Source organism: Sciurus carolinensis, chromosome 11 (genome assembly GCF_902686445.1).
Source record: "Sciurus carolinensis chromosome 11, mSciCar1.2, whole genome shotgun sequence".
Classification (NCBI taxonomy): Eukaryota; Metazoa; Chordata; class Mammalia; order Rodentia; family Sciuridae; genus Sciurus; species Sciurus carolinensis.
The window spans coordinates 91,385,619-91,407,023 of NC_062223.1; the positions used below are offsets into that span (position 1 = coordinate 91,385,619).

A 21,405-nucleotide genomic window follows, 5' to 3' on the forward strand; every position below is an offset into this window, starting at 1 on the left:
GTGGCTCCACAGTGGAGAAATACCATCCAAATGCTAGGCATGTGGGATGAGATTTATTAGAATTCACAGCTTCATTACCATAGGAGAGTCCAAAAAAGGGAGAGCCATGAAAATGTGAGGAGTGGGGAAGAATTTTAGCTAAGTATCATCTCATTTGAATCATCAGAGACTCCATAGCGGAGAGGAACCATTCAAATGCGAAGAGTGTGGGAAGAGCTTTGGACACAGTTCATACATGCAAGTCCACAGTGGAAAAATGCCTAACAAATCAAGGACTGTGGGAAGGACTACAAGAGGAGCTCAAATCTTGATCTGTGTTTGAAGGTCCACACAGGATATAAGCCAGGCAGGTGTGGAGAGTGTGGTAATTGCTTTGGTCAGCCTCTAGTTTTCAACTGCATTAAACTACACCCCCCCACCCGAATTACCATGGAAATGTGATCCATGTGGTAAAGAATTAAGTTGATCTTCACAACTAGTCATTTTTTTAACATTATAAATGAATTTTCTACTTCCATTTGTTTTATAATACTAATTACTATTATTTTATTATAACTTGAAGATCTCTGTTTAAGTTAATGATTTTGGCTTCAAAAAATAAGTTTAAAAACTACTAGAATTATAATTCATCAAGTTATACATTTAAATTTTGATCTGTACAGATTTATCTTAGTAAAAGATCTTTTAACTTAAAAAAATAAAAGAAAAACGAAGCTTTTAAAGCCATAGAGTAAATAATTAAGACAGAAATTTTTCTCATATGAAAAATCAAAAAGGACTGGGTGCCGTGGAACACGCCTGTAATCCCAGCAGCTCTGGAGGCTGAGGAGGAGGATCACAAGTTCAAAGCCAGCTCAACAAAAGTGAGGCACTAAGCAACTCAGCGAGAGACCCTGTTTCTAAATAAAAAACAAAATAGGGCTGGGGATGTGGCTCAGGGGCTGAGTGCTACTGAGTTCAAAGTCTGGTACCCAAGACAATGAAACAAAACAAAAAGGGACAAGATTTATAAGTAAATCCATTTGTTTATTCTTGGGGATAGCCTTAAGTCAAAAGTCATAGAAGAATTCTCATTCTTTCTTTCTTTTTTTTTTTTTTTTTAGTGGATTTTTAAAAATTTTAATTTATTTTTATTGTAAACAAATGGGATACATGTTGTTTCTGTTTGTACATGGAGTAAGAGCATACCATTTGCACATTGACATAGGGTAATGATATTTGATTCATTCTGTTATTTTTTTCCTTCCCCCCCACCCCTCCCACCCCAGAATTCTCATTCTTAAACCTCCAACATTTTTTAAATGTTTTATGACTAAAAGTAAACAGATATAATCTAAGAAAAATTGCAAATTAAATATAGTTTACTTTCAAAGTATGATGTGGAGTATTTGGACTATGATTCCAATGAGGAGGAACGGTTCTTTTTCCAGTTTTCTACAGTGTTATGACACGCAGGGAGCCACTAAATGTGGTGGTGTTCCCACGTGGCACTTTCATGATCCAGGCACCCTAACAGTGTTTTACTCCCATTTTCTCATGCTCATCTTTATGGCTCTGCCAGGTGTGTTTGCTATCATTTCCTCACAACTCAGATGTGGAAATCAAGGAAACTGAAAGAACCTATAAAAATGTGCCAAAGTGATGGAGATGACCAAATTTCTTTGTGTTAAAAATTGCAAATTCCGTGCTTCAGCTATAGCTCAGTTGGTAGAGTGCTTGCCTTGCATGCACAAGGCCCTGGGTTCGTTCGATCCCTAGCACCACAAAAAAAAAAAAAAAAAAATGCAATTTCCTAAAAGGAACATTCAGAGAATAAAAGTGATCTTAGGTTTTTAAAAGGAGCAGAAATGAAAACTTCAATAGAAGATTGAAGAATGATAAAGTATAGTAAACTTAAAAGATAAAAAACCGCTGTTATCACTCTAGAAAATAGAAAATAAAATCTAATGCATGTGGTACAAGATATTTAATAAAAGCGACCCTAACAATATCATTAACAAGGTGACGTTAACGAACTCCTGATTTGTAGATCAGAGCAAATTCTGAAATCCTCACTTCAGGACTTTATTGTGTTACTCATCATCACCTTTCCATAGCCACCCAATGTTTAGATGAGTACAAACCACAAATAAAGACCAAGACTACAAACTGAAGTTTCTGAAGTCACTTTTTACCTTCTACAACAAGGTATTTCAAAGTGCATCCACTCCAGAAATTCAGGCTATTTCTACACATTACACCATAAACTTCAAAATCCTACTAAACCTATAAAATTCAAAGCAATAATAGAAATTAACATTCTATATTTTAGGAGAAAACTGAAAATAATTTTTTTTGTTATTTAGACATATTGCCATTGAGCAGGAAAAGATGTTTAAAATAACATTATTTATTTTCCCTTTTCAACTTTTTAGTTAAAGAAATATAAGTTCATATCCACAGAATTCTGTATACACCTGAGGATTGTATGATCAATCTCAACAAACTTTCAGTATAAGACAGCAAATCCAGTAAGTGATTCTGTGCTTTCTGATCTCTCTGAGCTCTCTGGACAGCAGCTGATACTTTTCAGGTTTCCACAGTCCAATCGAATTGAAATGCCTCTGAACAGAAACCCTCTTATTTTAAGAACGTCTTTATATCCAGATTCTTACAACCCAGCCCTGATCAGTTCATCACAAAACAGATTGCTTGGGAGGGGCGTGCTTCCCAGCACTGATTAAATGATTTATTTCCTGATTTACATAAAGAGCTCACTGCAGTCACTAGTGGTGATTTAATCTTGTAATTGACTTTCACACAGGCCACACCCAAATCACTATTCCTGTCTGTTTCAGGGGTCCCATATTAAACTCCCATCCTATGCCCCACCTCTGACCATGATTGAACATTATACGGAATATGCATCTATTCTTTCCTTGGAAATTTCTGCCTTCTCTTAACTATGGTCTAGGATTTGATGTCATCTTTACCGTTTGGGTGGTTCTTTAAATTCCATCAGCCCTGATCAATTTCTACAAACTCTCTAGAAATTAAGGTGGCTTTGGAATCAAAATATGAGTGATTCTGGGGGCTTTAGGAGAAGGAGCTAAAGAGGGTCAAATGCCTGTCATTCTGGATCAATAAACTCTGAATCTGGGAAAGAGAAATGAGTAATAGATTTTTTAAATTTCAGATGATTTGATTAAAAGCACAATTTGATCAAATTCAAATGACTCGAAGAATCTCTTGATAAAAAAATGATAACTTAAAAATTATATTGAACTATATCTGAATTCAAAGGAGTAATTCATGGAAAAATCCAACAACAGGATATAAATAATAAAAGACTAAATTAATGAACTGTTTATATATGTAGCTATGTTTACAAATCAATAATAAATCTGACTTAAAGTGTGGATTTGATATAATGGTGAATAGGAATGGAGATAGCAACATCTACGTACAGAAGAACCTTAAAGACTGAAAGTCTTAGAGTTACCACAGTAATAACTTATGATTCTTTTTATTCCTTGTTGCTTTCTTTTTTACATATTATATTTTTTTGATAATACTAGAAAAGAATAAGCTACTCATAAAAAAAGAAAAGCTATTTTGATAAGATGCACATCTCCCATAAAACTCAGATAAAAAATTATTTAGGTGCATGCTGTTATAATGAATTTTAAATGAGGCAATATTTTGTCTCTGCTATTTGTTTGACTATATACTTATTAAAATAAATTGATAAATATTACATATTTATGCATTTAATGTAATATTTGATATAATTTCAGCATGTTCACTTATTAAAATTTATGGGATGTTAGTACATTATTGAAAAGGCATTTAATTTCTCTGGAAAGCAAATTACCATTATTTAACTAAGAAATTAGAGATTATGAAGAAATGAGAGCATCCAATATTGTGGCAATATGAATTGAGTACCTTTATATTATGAGACATGTTTATATGACTTTAATCGGGGTTTTTTTAAAAATGTGCCTTAAAATCCTTAAGATCTGCTTGGCCCTAGCCCAGCAATTTTAGTTCTAGGAAATAAAAAGAATTCATTACATGGTATTTAGGAAGTATAAAATCTTGCTTCAATAGTTTCTCTCCTGTGTCATGTAAAACATGATATATTCAGAAGAAAAATGTATATTTTTTTGTTGTTTTCATCATAAAATTAACCTTCAAGATGTAAATGTATTGTTTTTCTCATTTCTTTGGAAGGTGAACTGCATGGTGACTGACCAACTTCATGTTACTCCACATTGCTTCCCATGACCCCAGTTGCTGCACTTAGCAAAAGAAACATGCAGCCAACCTAGGTGACCCCTGCCTCTAACGACATTAATCAGAAAAATAGAATTCTTGATATTTATGAATTTAGTATAAAGATAACTACTTCTCTTTATGTGTTGTTGTTGTTTTGCTGTCCCTAGACTAATGGAAAAGTGAAAAACACTTATAAATATGTTTGATTAAATGATGACACAGTAAAGATCTATAGCTTACTCCTGGAGTAGATAATAGGGAAAAATATTACAGAAATCAGAACCATTTCTTTTTGTGACTGTGGAAAATGCCTCCTGTGAAAACATCATTCAAAAATAACCTGAGCATTAGATAAAATGCATGTGTACTTATTTTCCTACCTGTGACTGTCTACTTGGATGTTGTAGGGACATGAACCCCTTCTATCCTTGTACATAATATAGAATGAAATATTTACAGAATAAATGCATTTACAGAATTAATGAATTTGCAGAATGAATGCATAATATTTGCTTTGTTTTCATGTTGTGACTAAGCCAGTCATTTTCCGTGTTTGAGGAAAGCGTTGCAAATGAAATTAGGTGGGATGCCCAGTAGCTTCAGGTGTGATGCTGCTTAAGGTACTGGACTATAGGCCTTGATGACACAACTGCGGAAGTAGCCAGGACCACAGGCTGGTTGCTGGGTGCTGGTGTTCTTCAGTCATCAGTGGACTCTAGATAGTGCACTAGGCCAGTAACTGGCAATGAAGTAGCTTCTGAGGTTGTGGTTAAGACTTTGAAGTTTATACATATCAGTACTATCCCTAGTAAGTGATGCTGTTCCCACAGTGCTCAGTATTTTCCTTAACACTCAACTAGAAGAAATGAAATGATCATTTATTATTTAGTAGTTTGTTCAATATCTTGCTGCCCAATTGGACTGTAGCTTTCATGAAAATAGAAACTTCTCTCCCATCTTGACTACCTCTTGATAGCTAGCAAATACTGTTAATAAGGAATGAAATACTGTATTTTGATTTATTGTTCACAATATTGAGAAAAGTATAGATTAAAAGGACAATGGTCTCTCATTACAGTGAAAAGCATCCCAATTTAAAAATATTCTCTCTGGGTGTTGTGGTGCATGCCTGTAATCCCAGTGATTTGGGCAGCTGTGGTAGGAGGAGCCCAAGTTTGAGATCAGCCTCAGAATGTTAGTGAAGTCCTAAGCCACTTCACAAGAACTTGTCTCAAAATAAACATTAAAATGGCTGGGAAAGTAGCTGAATGCTAAAATGCCCCTGGGTTTAATCCCTTATACCAACAAAACAAAATAAACAAAACAAAACAAAACAAAACAAAAAACAACCCCATCAAAAACTCCCAAACAATCCAACCAAAAAAACAAACAACAACAACAAAAAAAAAAAACAGGATACACCAAAAACAACTGAGAACAAAAAAAGAATGTTGTTTTCTATACTTTTTAAACCTAACCAGTTACTTCTCACCTACCTAATCAGCCATTTCCACTTCCTTCTGAAGAGAATAGTCAATTTCAACAAGTGGGTATACACTTAGAGGAGTCTAATTATTTTAAAAGTCCCCTTGTTCAGAGAAGACATCCTCTCCATAGAACACCGGGAAAATTTTGGCTTTGGGGAGCAGAGAGATTCTGCTGATCTTCCTGAGCTTCCAGACACCAGGCAACTTATAGTACACAATGATGAGTATGCTAGAGCAAAGATCATCATATTTACTTTCCCTTAAAAATATTTTATGCACAGTCAACCACAAGTACCTTTCTTAGATATTCAAAATGACAATATTTAAAGTACCTATAACTAGAGCATCTGTAATATATGAATTTGTTATGTAATTATTTTTACTACTTTATGTATTACAATATTTTATGTCCTGAAATATGCATATTTCTTCATATTTATTTATTTATTTATTTATGCATTCATGTTTTCTGTACTGAGGATTAAACCCAGCAGTGCTTTACCACTGAGCTACATTCCAAATCCATTTTATTTTTTATTTTGAGACAGGGTCTCACTGAGTTACTGAGGGCCTCACTGTTTGCTGAGGCTGGCCTCCTTGGATCCTCTTGCTTCAGCTTCCCAAGTCATCAGGATTACAGCTGTGCACTACTGTGCCCAGCTAAAAGTCAGATAATCTTTAACCAGTGGTGTGAGGTTAATTTGAACTACAATCAGAAATGAGAATTCAAGAGCATTGAACTTACAATCCTCCTGCTTCAGTTTCCAGATTCGGTACGATTAGAGGAAAGTCCAACACATCTGGCTTCCATGGTCTTATACAACCATAGAACCTACAATGTACCTAAAATGTTCAATACAATATATGCATGTAATAGTTTTTTGCAAAGAAAAATGAAATTGAATTATTGAAGACCCTTGTTGTTAAGATTCTTTTGGCTGTTCCTTTAAAACCTTCAATTTTCAGACGACATTTGAAAAATGTTCAAAATAAATACAAATGCCAGGCATGGCTGTAATCCCAGCAGCAGGGGAGACTGAGGCAGGAGGATTGTGAGTTCAAAGCCAGCTTCAGCAACTCAGTGAGACCCTGTCTCTAGATTAAAAAAAATTACAAAGAGAGGGATGGGGATATGGCTCAGTGGTTAAGTGCCCCTGAGTTCAATTCCAGGTACACCACCCAAAAAACATAAATAAATAGAAATTAATACAAACAGCTAATGAATGTTCCTAAGAAGCAGCATTGGTCCCTATGGAAATATAAGAAATAAAGATGTATTAATGGTCATTCTTCCATTAAATGCATCTCTGGATTCTCTAGGGTAGAGAAGAAAACTCACGGCTTCATTTACTGTTGCTTGTTTTACATGACCATTGAATGGCTGTTGCTCATCCCTGTTGATTGAATAGTCACTCTTTCAGAATGGGAAGCTGTCTCATGTATGGTCTGTGTACTCTAGGAAAGCATTTTTCCAAACAAGACATAATAATTTTTGCATTTTACCTCTTGAGAAATTTTGGTATTAAAGAGGGAAATAAACACAGCTGTTTAAAATTTTAGGAATTGAAAGTCGATATTAACATCAATTAACTTAATTAAATCAGATTGAATTAAACACAATCAATGTTTAATTGTCTCTACAATGCCTGGATTAGAGGTGCAGGGAGTATGGACTACTTGCACAGAGTGAAGTATCCTTCTGTATGTTGCAGTCATGGAATTATTGAGAGAGTCATGAAGTCATTTGTGTATGTCCAGGACCGATCAGCAAATATAAGTATTTCTGGAACCATCTCAACTTTTCCATTTTGCCACAACTTTTAACTTGTCCATGTAATAAAGATATGATTAAGAACATGCTTATTTTAAACAAAAAACATACATGTCTCATTTTCTCATAGTATAAACATAACCTGGCTGTATTTTTCATGTCTAGAAGAGTATCAGACCTAAGTAAATGGATAGATTTGGCAGAACCCAAGCAAATAAGCATGACTGTGCTTCTCATCAGAACTGAAGAATAACTTTTTATTCTCTTTTTGCATTTTGTTTTCAGAAACCTGCATTCACATGCCTTCCACAACTTCCAGAATGAACTCACATGCTCCATTTGCGTGAACTACCTCTTAGACTCTGTCTCCATAGACTGTGAGCACAATTTTGCTAACCCAGACTCTGCTTCTGCTTGGGAGGAATCCCAAATGCCAATGTGCTGCCCCAACTCCAGGGAAATAATGGAGATGCCAGACTTCAGACCCAATATCATCCTCAGGAAGCTGACTTCCCTCGCCAGATAGATCAGAACTCGCTCTGATAGCAGCTCTTGGGCACACACAGAGGCAAAGGGGATCTTCTGTGATGTCAACAAGAGCCTGCTCTGTGCATCCTGTTGTGACTCACCTGAACATGCAGTTCATAGCCACAGCCCAGTGTCATGGGCAGTGGAGGAGTACAGGGTGAGTGATGGCTGTGAAGTAACTTAGAAGCTGAAGGGTCCAGATCAGAGAGAAAAATGAGGATCCATAATGAGGCAGATGAGGTGGTGATATTTCAGTGGAAACCTCAAGTTGTAAATGTGTCCTTTTAATGTTGACCAATTTGACACTATACTCATAGCTAGGTTAAATGCTCCTGAAGGAAAGTTTCCATAGAAACATTGTCCAAGTAAAATGGCATGGGGCTTATGCCAATGATCCTAGTTACTCAGAAAGCTGAGGCAGGAGGATCCCAAGTTTTAGGCTAACCTGGGCAACTTTGCAAGATTCCATCCTATTTTATTTTTTTAAGGGCCTGGGGATATAGCTCAGTGGTAGATGTTTGCCTACCATGTGTGAAACCTTGGATTCAATCTCCAAAACTAAAAGAAAGAAGTAAAAAAAATGTATTGTCTAAATATGTGGAATTAGGGCACTAGAAGAGCCAGTGGCTAGCACTAGAACCATGACTGCATTTACTGCAGGATGAACCATTTCCAGTGAGTAAAATCTGTAAAACTGTATTCTCAGGAAATGGACTGTACATCTGTAGACTCCCTTCAAACTCTTATTTTTTTCTTTCTGATAATCCCAAAACACTTGGTAAAAACCAAACTGTCTTTAACTCAAGATTACTGTTCTCTCAACCACTGCTTTTATTCCAACACATGAATAGGATGAAACCTACAAGACTATCTTCTCTATCGCTAAACTCTATGAATATTTTTCAGGAGAAACTTCTAAAGAAAATGAATCCTCTATTGAAAATGATTCAGGAGAGGCAAGATAATCTAAATGAGGAAGTTAGCAAATCACAGTAGTTTGGGGTAAGTATGAAAAGATTTTCTTTGTTATTGTACAGATTAACAGAATATTGTCAGCTAAATTTGAGGTACCATTGAAGAACAGTGTTTTACGCTCATAAAAAGAAGTAATTTCTGGTAATATTACAAATGTTCTGGCCAAAACAAGCAACAGTGAAGAATAGTAGCATATGGGGAGAATGAGGCATGACTGGCATTCCTGATCCAACTTTAAATGTTTGGATAAGTCTTCCCAGACACTGAGGATAAGACAGTACTGAATTCACATAGTTCTGGAGGGGAGAAGGGAAATGCAATCATACCTAAGAACAAGGTGGAGTATTATTTAAATGTATAATATTGTGTATATGTAAATATTTTAAATTACTTAGAAGAATCAGACAAATGAACAAGAGAAAAAGCAAAAGATTCAGGTGAAAGAGGAAATAATGCATTAAGAACCCCAAAGAGACATCATAGGGGGTTAACCTGGGACCCCTCAGAGGTCTTGATTTAAACAGGAGAGAGACAAGAAACAGAGAAAGTATGGTAGACAAGATTAGTACATATTTACGACCTTTTGCAGTCTTGAGGCAGGAAGTATATGAAGTACTTGCTTGATGCTAAGATAATCATATTTGAAGTTTTACATTTTCTTTTGAGAGTGAGGACATGTAATCCTTTTAAATGAATATCTCTGCAGGAATATGTGGCCTTTAGGAAAAACAAGATCCAAGCTCATTATCAGATGATGCATCAATTTCTCCTTGAGGAAGAGCAATTTCAACTGGTAACACTGAACAGAGAAGCACAAGAAGTTTTCTAACAACTCAGGGAGCATGAAATCAGAATGACCCAACAGAGAGAAAGGATGAAGGAAATGTACAGGGAGCTGACTGAGATGTGCCCCAAGCTGGACATGGAGTTGCTCCAGGTGGGCAGGGAGGGTCCATCCTCAGAGACAGGAGTCCTTGTCCGGGCAGTGTTGCCTGCAGAGATCACTATGCTTGGCTGAGTGACACCAGCTCCTTCAAACCCATCATTTGTTCAATCACTTTTTTCTGTATATTCTGGTAATCTTGGGAGATTTTAAGCCTTTCAGAAGATAAGCGAGACAAATTTTTTTGTGTCATTAAGAGTGCTATTCACACAGAGAAATTATCCAAAAACTCAGTGGTCATAGAAAGGTTAACTTTATTGAGAAAATAGTCAATTTATGTTTCCCAAATCCATCATCACTACACAGAAAACAGAGTGCCCCTCTCCTAGGCAAGAAGTACAGAAAATGCTAATCATTTTCATTGCACTAGTTTTCAAGTAGTTCACTGTTTTGCTTTAATTGTCAGTTGTGGTCAGATCTCTCTTAGAAATAAGACTGGAAGATGTGAGTGAGGAATAGAGGAAAGGTGACCCTCAATCATTTTTTAAGTTGGAAAATGTTTGAGAAGAATAAGGAGATGGTATTTTAGTACATTAAATTTAGAAAAAAGTAAAATATCTCATATCACCAAGAGTGTTGAATAAAACGTATACCTACTTCACCAAAATGGGAGAATTCTGATGTAATGTCTTGGATTAAGAAGTGGTAACTTTGTAATGATTTTGTTTCAAAATATAGCTGGGTCATTTTTACAGGATCGAGTTGGGGCAGAGACAGAAGCCCCAGTCAGTGAATCCAGAGAACACTTCATTGCACATCACTGGAATTCTGAACATGCTGAACCACTTCAGAGGTAGAATGAGACCCCTGGCAGTCAGGTTCAAAATTTTAGGGAATTCCTGGAAATCAGCTGCTTCCCATTTTAAATTTTCTGACATGAAGGTGCTATGTGATTTTCAAGACATGTTTAACTTCTTTCCCTGTCTAGTCATAAGAGAATGATCAAGCCTACACTTGCTACCCTATATACATGTAGAAAAAGAATTTTAAAAATATTAATCACTGTCAAAAGAAGTTAATGAAAAAAACAAATAAATAAAAGTTTTAAAAAAGACTGCACTTGTTAACTTATAGCTCAGATATATATTTTAGTTCTTTTTTTAATTTAAATTTTTATTTTTACAGACTGAATTTTGATTCATTGTACACAAATGGGGCACAACATTTCTATGGTTGTACACAATATAGATTCACACCATTCATGTAATCATATATATACATAGGGTAATAATGTCTCATTCTATCTTTCCTTCCCCCATCCCTCCTGCCCCATTTTCCTCTACAACATCCAAAATTCCTTCATTATTCTTGTTGCCCTGTCATCTAATTATCAGAGAAAACATCCACCTTTGGTATTTAGGACTTGACATATTTCACTTAGCATGATATTTTCCAACTTCATCCATTTACCAGCAAAGGTCATAATTTTATTTTCTTTATGACTGAGCAATATTTCATTGCATATATATATACCACAGTTTCTTTACCATTCATCAATTAAAGGGCATCTGGTTGGTTCCACAACATAGATGTTGTGAATTGAGCAGCTAAGAACATTGATATGGCTTCATCTCTCTAGTATGCTGATTTTAAGTCCTTTGGGTATAAACCAAGGAGTAGGATAGCTGGGTCAAATGGTGGGACCATTCCAAATATTCTGAGGAATCTCCATACTTCTTTCCATTGTACCTGCACCAACTTGCAACTCTACCAGGAATGTATGAGTTTGCCTTTTTTCCCCACATGCACACCAACACTTGTTATTGCTTGTGTTCTTGATAATAACCATTCTAATAGGAGTTAGATGAAATCTTAGGGTGGTTTTAGTTTGCATTTCTCTATTTCCTAGGGATAATGAACACTTTTTTTTTTCCATATATTTGTTGATGACCTGTATATCTTCTTCTGTGAAGTGTCTTCCCACTTCCTTAGCCCATTTTTGATTGGGTTCTTTTGTATTTTTAGTGTAAAGTTTTGTAAGTTCTTTATAAATTTTGGAGATTAGTGCTCTGTCTAAGGTGTGTGTGGAAAAAATTTTCTCCAAATCTGTAGGATCAGAGTGGGAGTACCAAACAGATTCTCAGCCAAGTTCTACAATCTTCAAAGAAAAACTCATTCCAATACTCCTCCAAGTATTCCAGAAAATAGAAAAGGAGAGAACTCTTCCAAACTCATTCTATGAAGCTAGTATAACTCTCATACCCAAGCCAGACAAAGACACATTAAGGCAAAAAACTTAGACTGATATCTCTGATGAGTATAGATGCAAAAAATCCTTAAAAAATTTCTGGCAAATCACATACAAAAACATATTAAGAAGATAGTGCACCATGATCAAGTGGAGTTCATTCCGGGAATGCAAAGTTGGTTTAACATATAGAAATCAATAAATATAACTCATCACATTAATAGACTTAAGGTTAAGAATCATATGATTATTTCAATTGACATAGAGAAAGCTTTTGACAAAATACAACACCCCTTCGTGCTCAAAACACTAGAAAAAATAGGGATAGTAGGAACATACCTCAATACTGTAAACATTATTTATGCTAAGCCCACAACCAACATAATTCTTAATGGAGAAAAATTTAAATCATTACATTTAAAAACTGGAATAAGACAGGGATGCCCTCTTTCACCACTTCTACTCAACATCACCCTTGAAATACTAGCCAAAGCAATTAGACAGACCAAAGAAAGTAAAGGGATATGAATAGGAAAAGAAGAACTCAAGCTGTCACTATTTACTGATGACATGATTCTATATTTAGGGGATCCAAAAAACTCCACCAGAAAACTTCTAGACCTCATAAATAAATTCAGCAAAATAGCAGGATATAAAATCAACATGCATAAATCTAAAGAATTTTTAATCATAAGCGATGAAATGCCTGAAAAGGAAATGAGGAAAGCAACTCTGTTCACAATAGCCTCACAAAAAAATAAAATACTTGTGAATCAATCTAACTAAAGAGACGAATAATCTCTACAATGAAAACTACAGAACATTAAAGAAACAAATTGAAGAAGACCTCAGAATATGGAAAAATCTTCCATGTTCTTGAATGGGCAGAATTAATATTATCACAATGACCATATTTCCAAAGGTGCTATACAGACTAAACACATTTCCAATTAAAATGACAATGACATTTCTCAGAGAAATAGAAAGAGCAATCATGAAATTCATCTGTAAAAACAAAAGGCCCAGAATTGACAAAGCAATCCTGAGCAGGAAGTGTGATTCAGGAGGTATCACAATACCAGACCTTAAACTCTACTATAGAGCCATAGTAACAAAACAGCATGGTATTGGCACCAAAATAGACAGATAGACCAATGGTACAGGATAGAAGACACAGAGACATTCCCACATAAGTACAGTTATCTCATCCTAGAAAAAAGTTTCAAAAACTTACAATGGAGAAAAGTTAACCTCTTCAACAAATGGTGCTGGCAAAACTGGAAATCCATATACAGTAAAATGAAAATAAGCCCCTATCTCTCACCCTGTGCAAAACTCAACTCAAAATGGGTCAGGGATCTAGGAATTAGACCTGAGACCCTTTACAAGTAGAGGAAAAAGTCACCCCAAATCTCCATCATGTTGGCTTGGACAAGACTTCCTTAACAAGACCCCATAGCACAAAAAATAAAAGCAAGAATCAATAAATGGGATAGATTCAAACTAAAAAGATTTTTCTCAGCAGAGGAAACCATCAATAATGTGAAAAGAGAGCCTACAGAGTGGGAGAAAATCTTGTCCACCCATACCTCAGACAGAACACTAATCTCCAAAGTTTATAAAGAACTTACAAAACTTTACACCAAAATACAAAGAATGTAATCAATAAATGGGCTAAGGAAATGGGAAGACACTTCACAGAAGAAGATATACAGGTTATCAACAAATATATGAAAAAAAAAGTACTCATCATCCCTAGGAAATAGATAAATGCAAACTAAAACCACCCTAAGATTTCATCTAACTCCTATTAGAATGGTTATTATCAAGAACACAAGCAATAAGTGTTGGTGTGCATGTGGGGAAAAAGGCAAACTCATACATTCCTGGTAGAGTTGCAAGTTGGTGCAGGCACAATGGAAAGAAGTATGGAGATTCCTCAGAATATTTGGAATGGTCCCACCATTTGACCCAGCTATCCTACTCCTTGGTTTATACCCAAAGGACTTAAAATCAGCATACTAGAGAGATGAAGCCATATCAATGTTCTTAACTGCTCAATTCACAATATCTATGTTGTGGAACCAACCAGATGTCCTTCAATTGATGAATGGTAAAGAAACTATGGTATATAAACACAATGGAATGTTACTTAGCCATAAAGAAAATAAAATTATGGAATTTGCTGGTAAATGGGTGAAGCCTGAAAATATGCTAAATGAAATAGGCCATGCCCAATAAAACAAAGACCAAATGTTTTATCTGATAATTGATGATGATATATAAAGAGGTGGGGTGTTGGGGGTGTAAAGAAGAATGAAGGAACTTTGGATGGTGTAGAGGAAAATGGGGTAAGAGGGAGTGGGGGACGAAAAAGATAGTAGAATGAAACAGACAGTATTACCCTATGTATATGTATGATTACATGAATGATGTGAATCTTTTTGTATAACCATAGAAATGAAAATTGTACCCCTTTTGTTTATAATGAATCAAGATGCAGTTTGTAAAATTAACAATAATTTAATAAAAAAAAGAAAAAATATGATGTTGGTTGTAGACTTAGCATAAATAGACTGTACAATGTTGAGCTATGTTCCTACTATCCCTACTTTTTCTCATGTTTTGAGCATGAAAGGGTGCTGTATTTTGTCAAATGCTTTCTCTGCATCTATTGAAATAAACTTATGATTCTTTAATTTAAGTCTATTGATGTGATGAATTACATTTTTTGATTTCCTGATGTTGAAACAACCTTGCATCCCCGGGATGAACCCCACTTGAGTGTAGTGCACTATTTTATTAATATGTTTTTGTATGAGATTTGCTAGAATTTTTTTAAGGATTTTTGTGTCTATATTCATCAGAAATGTCAATGTAAAGTTTTCTTTCCTTGATGTTTATAAATATCAGAGTGATACTAACTTCATAGAATGAATTTGGAAGGTTTCCCTTTATTTCTATTTCATGAAATACTTTGAGGAGTATTTGGTATAAATTCTCTGAAGGTCTTGTAGAACTCAGCTGAGAATCCATCTGGACCCAGGCTTTTCTTGCTTTTTAGGCTTTTGATGGCTTCTTCTATTTCACTGATTGATATTGATCTGTTTAAATTGTGTATGTTTTCCTGGTTCAGTTTGGGAGGATCATATGTCTCTAGAAATTTTTCAATGTCTTTGGATTTTCTATTTTGTTGGAGTATAGATTTTTAAAATAGCTTCTAATTATGTTATTTATTTCAGAGGTGTCTGTCATGATATTGCCTTTTTTATCATGAATTTTAGTAATTTCAGTTTTCTCTCTCCTTTTCTTTGTTAGTGTGGCTGAGTGTTTATCTATTTTATTTACTTTTTCAAAGAACCAACTTTTTGTTATGTCAATTTTTTGAATTGTTCCTTTTGTTTCAATTGCATTGATTTCAGCTCTAATTTTAATTATTTTCTATCTTTCTCTACTTTTGGTGTTGTTCTGCTCTTTTTTTCTAGGACTTTGAGATGTAATGTTAGGTCATTTAGTTGTTGACTTTTTATTCTTTTCTTGAATGCACTCCATGCAATGAATTTTTCTTTTAGTTCTGCTTTCAGAGTGTCCCAGAGATTTTGGTATGTTGTATCATCATGCTCATTTAACTCTGAATTTTTTTTGGCTACTCCGTGATGTTTTCTGTTATCCATGCTTCATTCAATAGCATATTATTTAGTCTCCAGGTGTTGGAGTAGTTTCTATTTTTTATTTTTTCATTGATTTCTAATTTCATTCTATTATGATATGATAGAACATAAGGTAGTATCACTATTTTTTGCATTTACTAAGGGCTGCTTTGTGCATAACATATGGTCTATTATAGAGAAGGATCCATGTACTGCTGAGAAGAAAGTGTATCCACTTGTTAATGGATGGAATATTTTATATATGTCTGTTATATCTAAGTTATTGATTCTGTTTTTGAGTTCTATGGTTTCTTTGTTTTATTTTCGTTTGGAAGATCTATCCTGTGTGGAGTAAAGTATCCTGTGATATGTTAAAGTAACCCAGAATTATTGTGTTATGGTCTAACTGATTCCTGGAATTGAGAAGAATTTGTTTGATGTACATGGATGTGCCATTGTTGGGGCATAAATATTTATGATTGTTATGTCTTCCTGATTCATGGTTCCCTTAAGCAGTATAAAAAGTCCTTCTTTATCCCTTCTGACTAACTTTGGCTTGAAGTTCACTTTATCTGAAATAAGGATGGAAACCCCAGCTTTTTTTACTGAGTCCATGTGCATGGTAGGCTTTTTCACATCCTTTCACCTTTAGTGTGTGGATGTCATTTTCTATGAGATAAGTCTCTTGAAGGCAGCATATTGTTGGGTCTTTCTTTTTAATACAATCTGCCTGTCTGTTTTGATTGATGAGTTTACATTGAAGGTTATTATTGAGATGTGATTTGTATTCCCAGTCATTTGTGCTTATTTTTTATTTTTAACTTGACTTGGTTTCTCCTTTGGTTGGTTTTTCCTTTAAGGTAGTTCCTCCCTCTGCTGACATACATTGTTGTGTTTCATTTCCTCCTCATGGTATTTTTTGCTGAGAATGTTCTGTAGCACAGGCTTTCTATTTGTAAATTCTTTTAACCTTTGTTTATCATGGAAGGATTTTATTTTATCTTCAAATCTGAAAGCAAGTTTTGCTGGGTGTAGGATTCTTGGTTGGTAACCATGTTCTTTCAGAGATTGAAATATGTTGTTCCAAGCCCTTCTTTTTTTTAGGGTCTGGGCTGAGAAATCTGCCAATATTTATGTTGGATTTCCCTGTATGTAATTTGATTATTTTCTCTCACAGTCTTCAAAATCCTATCTTTATTTTGTATGTTAGACATTTTCATTATAATGTGCCTTGGTGTGGATCTGTTCTTATTTTGGGCATTTGGTGTTCTGAAAATCTCTTTTATTTGATTTTTCATTTTATTCTTCAGGTTTGAGAAATTTTCTGATATTATTTTATCAAAAATTTGCCCATTCTTTTTATTTGTATCTCTGCATTCTTCAATCCCAATAATTCTTAAATTTGGTATTTTCATGATGTCCTATAGTTCTTGCAGGATTTGTTCATGATTTCTCACCATCTTCTCTGTTTGGTCAACTTTATTTTCAAGATTAAATATTTTGTCTTCATTGTCTGAGGTTCTGTCTTCCAAGTGATCCATTTAATTTTTCATTCAGTTTATTTTTTCCTTCATTTCAAGGATTTCTGTTTGTTTGTTTGTTTGTTTGTTTGTTTGTTTTTGAGAATCTCTATCTCTTTGTTGAAATGATCTTTTGCTTCCTGCAGTTGCTCTTTCAACTGCTTATTGGAGTGATCATTCATTGCCTACATTTGCTCTCTTATCTCATCCTTTTCTTCACAAATTATTTTAATTATGTATATTTCGAACTTCTCCTCTGACATTTCTTTTACCATTCTGTAACTGGATTCTATTAATACAGAATCTAGGTTTGTTTGGAGCGTTTTCTTCCCTTGTTTTTTTCATATTGTTTGTGTATCTTCCCTTCTAGGAGTGCAGATCTGGGGTATTGCAGTTTCCCCCCTACATACTTATAGTGACCTTATAGGTTTCCAAAACCTTTTCTTTAAGGGGAAGATCAATATTAGCAGTGCCCAGTACAGACAATATGCAGCCATAAGTCAAATAACCCCTATGAAGATATTAAAAATATTGTCATAATAACCAGAGAGGATGAGTTCAATTATTATCTACAGTATAAAAAATAGATTTCCAATGAGGTCTACAATTTCTAATGGAGGACAAATAGGTGTAGCATGTAACTATTAATGGGACAATAAAAGTACATAGATGTTCTAGGTCATAGGAAGAATGAAAGTGTAATCAAAAGAAGTTGGTTGTTAGCATGAGAAAAGGGAGAAAGTGACTGAAGAAACAGGTAAACAGAAGGAAAATAGTGAAAGCAAGAAAAATAAAGAAAAAGTTAAAATTTTTCAAAAGGTGAAAAAAAAAATCTACATTATAACAGTCATGCTATTCAAACCTCCCAATCTTCAATAGCCTAACACATGACAGGTACCTGACAATGAGCTTCCAATATCCAACAGGTGTCTCAAGATGGGATTGGCCCCACCCAAAGATGGGAGCTTCCACCTCCAGGATAATCCAAGATGGCTGCACTGACTTCCAAACATGTTAGCAAATAGGGAGCTGCAGTGTGGGGCATGGATGTCAAGTCCCTGTGGGGTGCAATTTGTCAGGTCGGGGGTCCTGGAGGCAGTGCTTGGTGAGTTGGTCTGGGTGTCCTTCAGGTCTTGCTGTTGTCCAAAATGGCAGCAGTCATGTGTAACCAAACCTGTGAGTACTGTGACAGTAGACTTCCAGGCAACAGCAGGCAGCTGGGGATCTGTGGGTAGTCTACAGGCTACCGGTGGATGGTCAGCAGGTGGACCTTGGGTGGGAGGTGATGAGTAGGAGAAAGACAGGCAATGGGCAGGAAAGAGGCAGGCAAATAGGCAAATGACAGATGATGTCAACATTCAGGGAACAATCTACACTCAAAAAGTTGTCAATATGCTGGCAGACTGTGGGTGATCGAACAGGACGAATGGGGTAAACATTAGGGGATCAATAAGTAGCAAAGACTGCCTCAGAGAGAAACAGATTTCCTCTGCTTGAAACCCAAGTTACATAGCAACAAGGAAAGCAGCCTCCCTCTAGTCCATCACCTTGGATCTCTCCTATATTTTAGTTCTGATACAGTACAAGAGAAAGAAAAGAATTCAAGTCTTGCAGTTTTTAAGCAATACAATGCTTAATTCTCAGAGCAGCAATCACTATATTGTGTTATTTCAATTTATTCTAATTTTGAAGATTTAAATAAGATATTGATGGTTTTATATCCCAGGTGCATTTATGATATGCATTAGGTCATAGTAATTAATATTTATAAAATCTGATTTTTAATGGACAAAATGACTAAATTTGCTATAAAAAGAGCAATTTTAATATCATCAGATGGATTTCAAAACAACTGAAAAGTGATTAATCTGAACATGACCCAGCCATGTTGTTGCCTCACTAGAGAAGACGTCTACATAGCAGAAAGTTGAACCCCAAGTTAGATTGAATCCATGGTCTCAAAAGATAATGTAAGTCAGAAGAGTCTTTTTAGTAAAGTGTGCAGATGCTTCTTTCCATCAAATTATTTCATGTTTGATAATGTAGCAGACACAATCATAGCAAAGAGATGTCTATTTATCAATGGTGTCAAAAACAAAGAACTCAAGAAGAGTTTTTATTAAAGAAAAAGAACTTATGCATATGTCATGAGACAAACTATTCAAGAGTATATATTAAGTCACACCTTTGCACAGCACCCAATACATTTTTTTCTTTTGTTTGGCACTATAGTTTGAAGATTCCTGGGTGCTATAGATTTGATAGTGACCCTTCTCCATACATGAGAAAATCTGAACTCTCTCTGCTCTCTACCATTCCTTAGAGGAGGGGCAAATAAAGAGATTCCTTGGGTAGACAGTCTTTACCCCAAGACATGCAAATGTAATTTGCTGATTTGATTTTTATTTTATTTTTTTTTTTTTGTGCAGTGAGTAATGGAATAAATCAAGGATGGCTCAATCACTATATTAGCCTTTCTGAGAAAGTTGGAAATATAATATTTGGAGATGATGTTGCAACTGAAGAGTCCCAGAGTGTGAAGAGTTATGTTTCATGGGGTGTTGAGGCCTTTACTGCTGAGAGACACTACTGGGAGGTGGATGTGGAAAACACTTTTTGCTGGGTGCTGGGTGTTCTCAAAAGTGACAGTTGTTCCCTTTTTTAAATATTATTTTTGTTGTCAATGGATCTTTTATTTTATTTATTTATATGTTATTCTGGTGAACAAACTCAGGGTCTAACACATGCCAAGCAAGCACTCTACCACTGATCCACAACATCAGCCCTAGGAAGCAACAGTTTTGATGGTGAGAAAGTATTTCTCCAATATTCCTTGAAAAGGAACAACCACTGTATTCTCTATACCAACTCCCCACCTGTAACTCATTATGTGCAAAGGCCTGAGGGTTGGGTTGTATTGTTTCTGAATTATAATAATGCAACCATGAGTTCTATGATGTTTACTGAGGTTCCCTCAAATATAGGATCTTTCCTTCCTCCTTCACTTTACCTTTGAAGCCTTTTCTCTGCCTAGGTTCCCCATAAAAAGTGAGACTTTCCTGGGTATTGTGTCACATATCTATAATTCTAGCTGCACAGAAGCTGAGATAGGAGAACTAAAAGTTTTGAGATTACAATGGGCATTTCATGGAGATTTTAAAAGCGGGGAGAGATAAGGAGTGTAGCCAGTAGTAGAACCCTTGCCTAAGCATGTAGAAGGCCCAGGGTTCATTTCACAGTACTAAAAAAAGAAGAAAAAAAGATAAAAATGTTAAAAAACAAGAAAAATTTTAAAAAGAGTAGAAAATAAAAAAGACAGAAAATGAGAATTTACTGCTGAGTGCCCATGTCTAAAAAACTGTGTTCTTGGGACCCTCTCATGTCAGGTTACAAGTATACACATGATGTCTGTGGACCTGTTTTATTATAAGGAAGTATTATCATTTATGGTCATAATGTATGATAACCACCTTGAATTTATAAAATTGTTTGTTAAATTTTATTTTAATAAAGAGTCATGAAATCACCACTATGTGATTTGGAGTTATTTTTCAGTCTCATCAAAGAAATTCAATACCTATTAACATTAATTCCCCATTTGTTCCCCCTCTGGACCACCTGGAAATCTCTTAACTATTTAGGTCTTTAGGGATTTGTGTATTCTAGAAATTTCATAAAAACTGAATTATATCTGTGGCTCTTTATGTCTTATTTCTATCATTTAGTCGAAAATTTTCAAGGCTCATTCGCATTGCAAACTAAGTATTTGTTCTACATGTTTGAGCAGATCTGTGGCAGAAGGATGAAGTGACTTATATCTTAGCTTACTAAAGAAAAGAAAGCATCTAAGGGTGCTTAGATTTCTCTCAAGTCTAACCTAGTTGGGTAGATTTTGGTATCTGACAGATTATGATTTCTCCAAGTCCTAGTCATTCATCACATCTCTGCTCCAAGGTGTTTCAGGGAAGTCATCCCTGCCTCCATAGACCAGGGTAGTTCCTCTTATTATACACTTCAAGCATATTGTACCAACTCATAATACCCAAGAAACTCTTAACAAATTCATGGTTACTTATTACTACT

General features: G+C 35.2%; 1 protein-coding gene across 1 annotated transcript in view; it reads left to right on the plus strand.

The window, feature by feature from the left end:
- Nucleotides 1-21,405, plus strand: part of LOC124959624 (KRR1 small subunit processome component homolog) — a 29,640-nt gene that overhangs the window by 678 nt on the left and 7,557 nt on the right. The gene's annotated exons all lie outside the window — the stretch shown is intronic.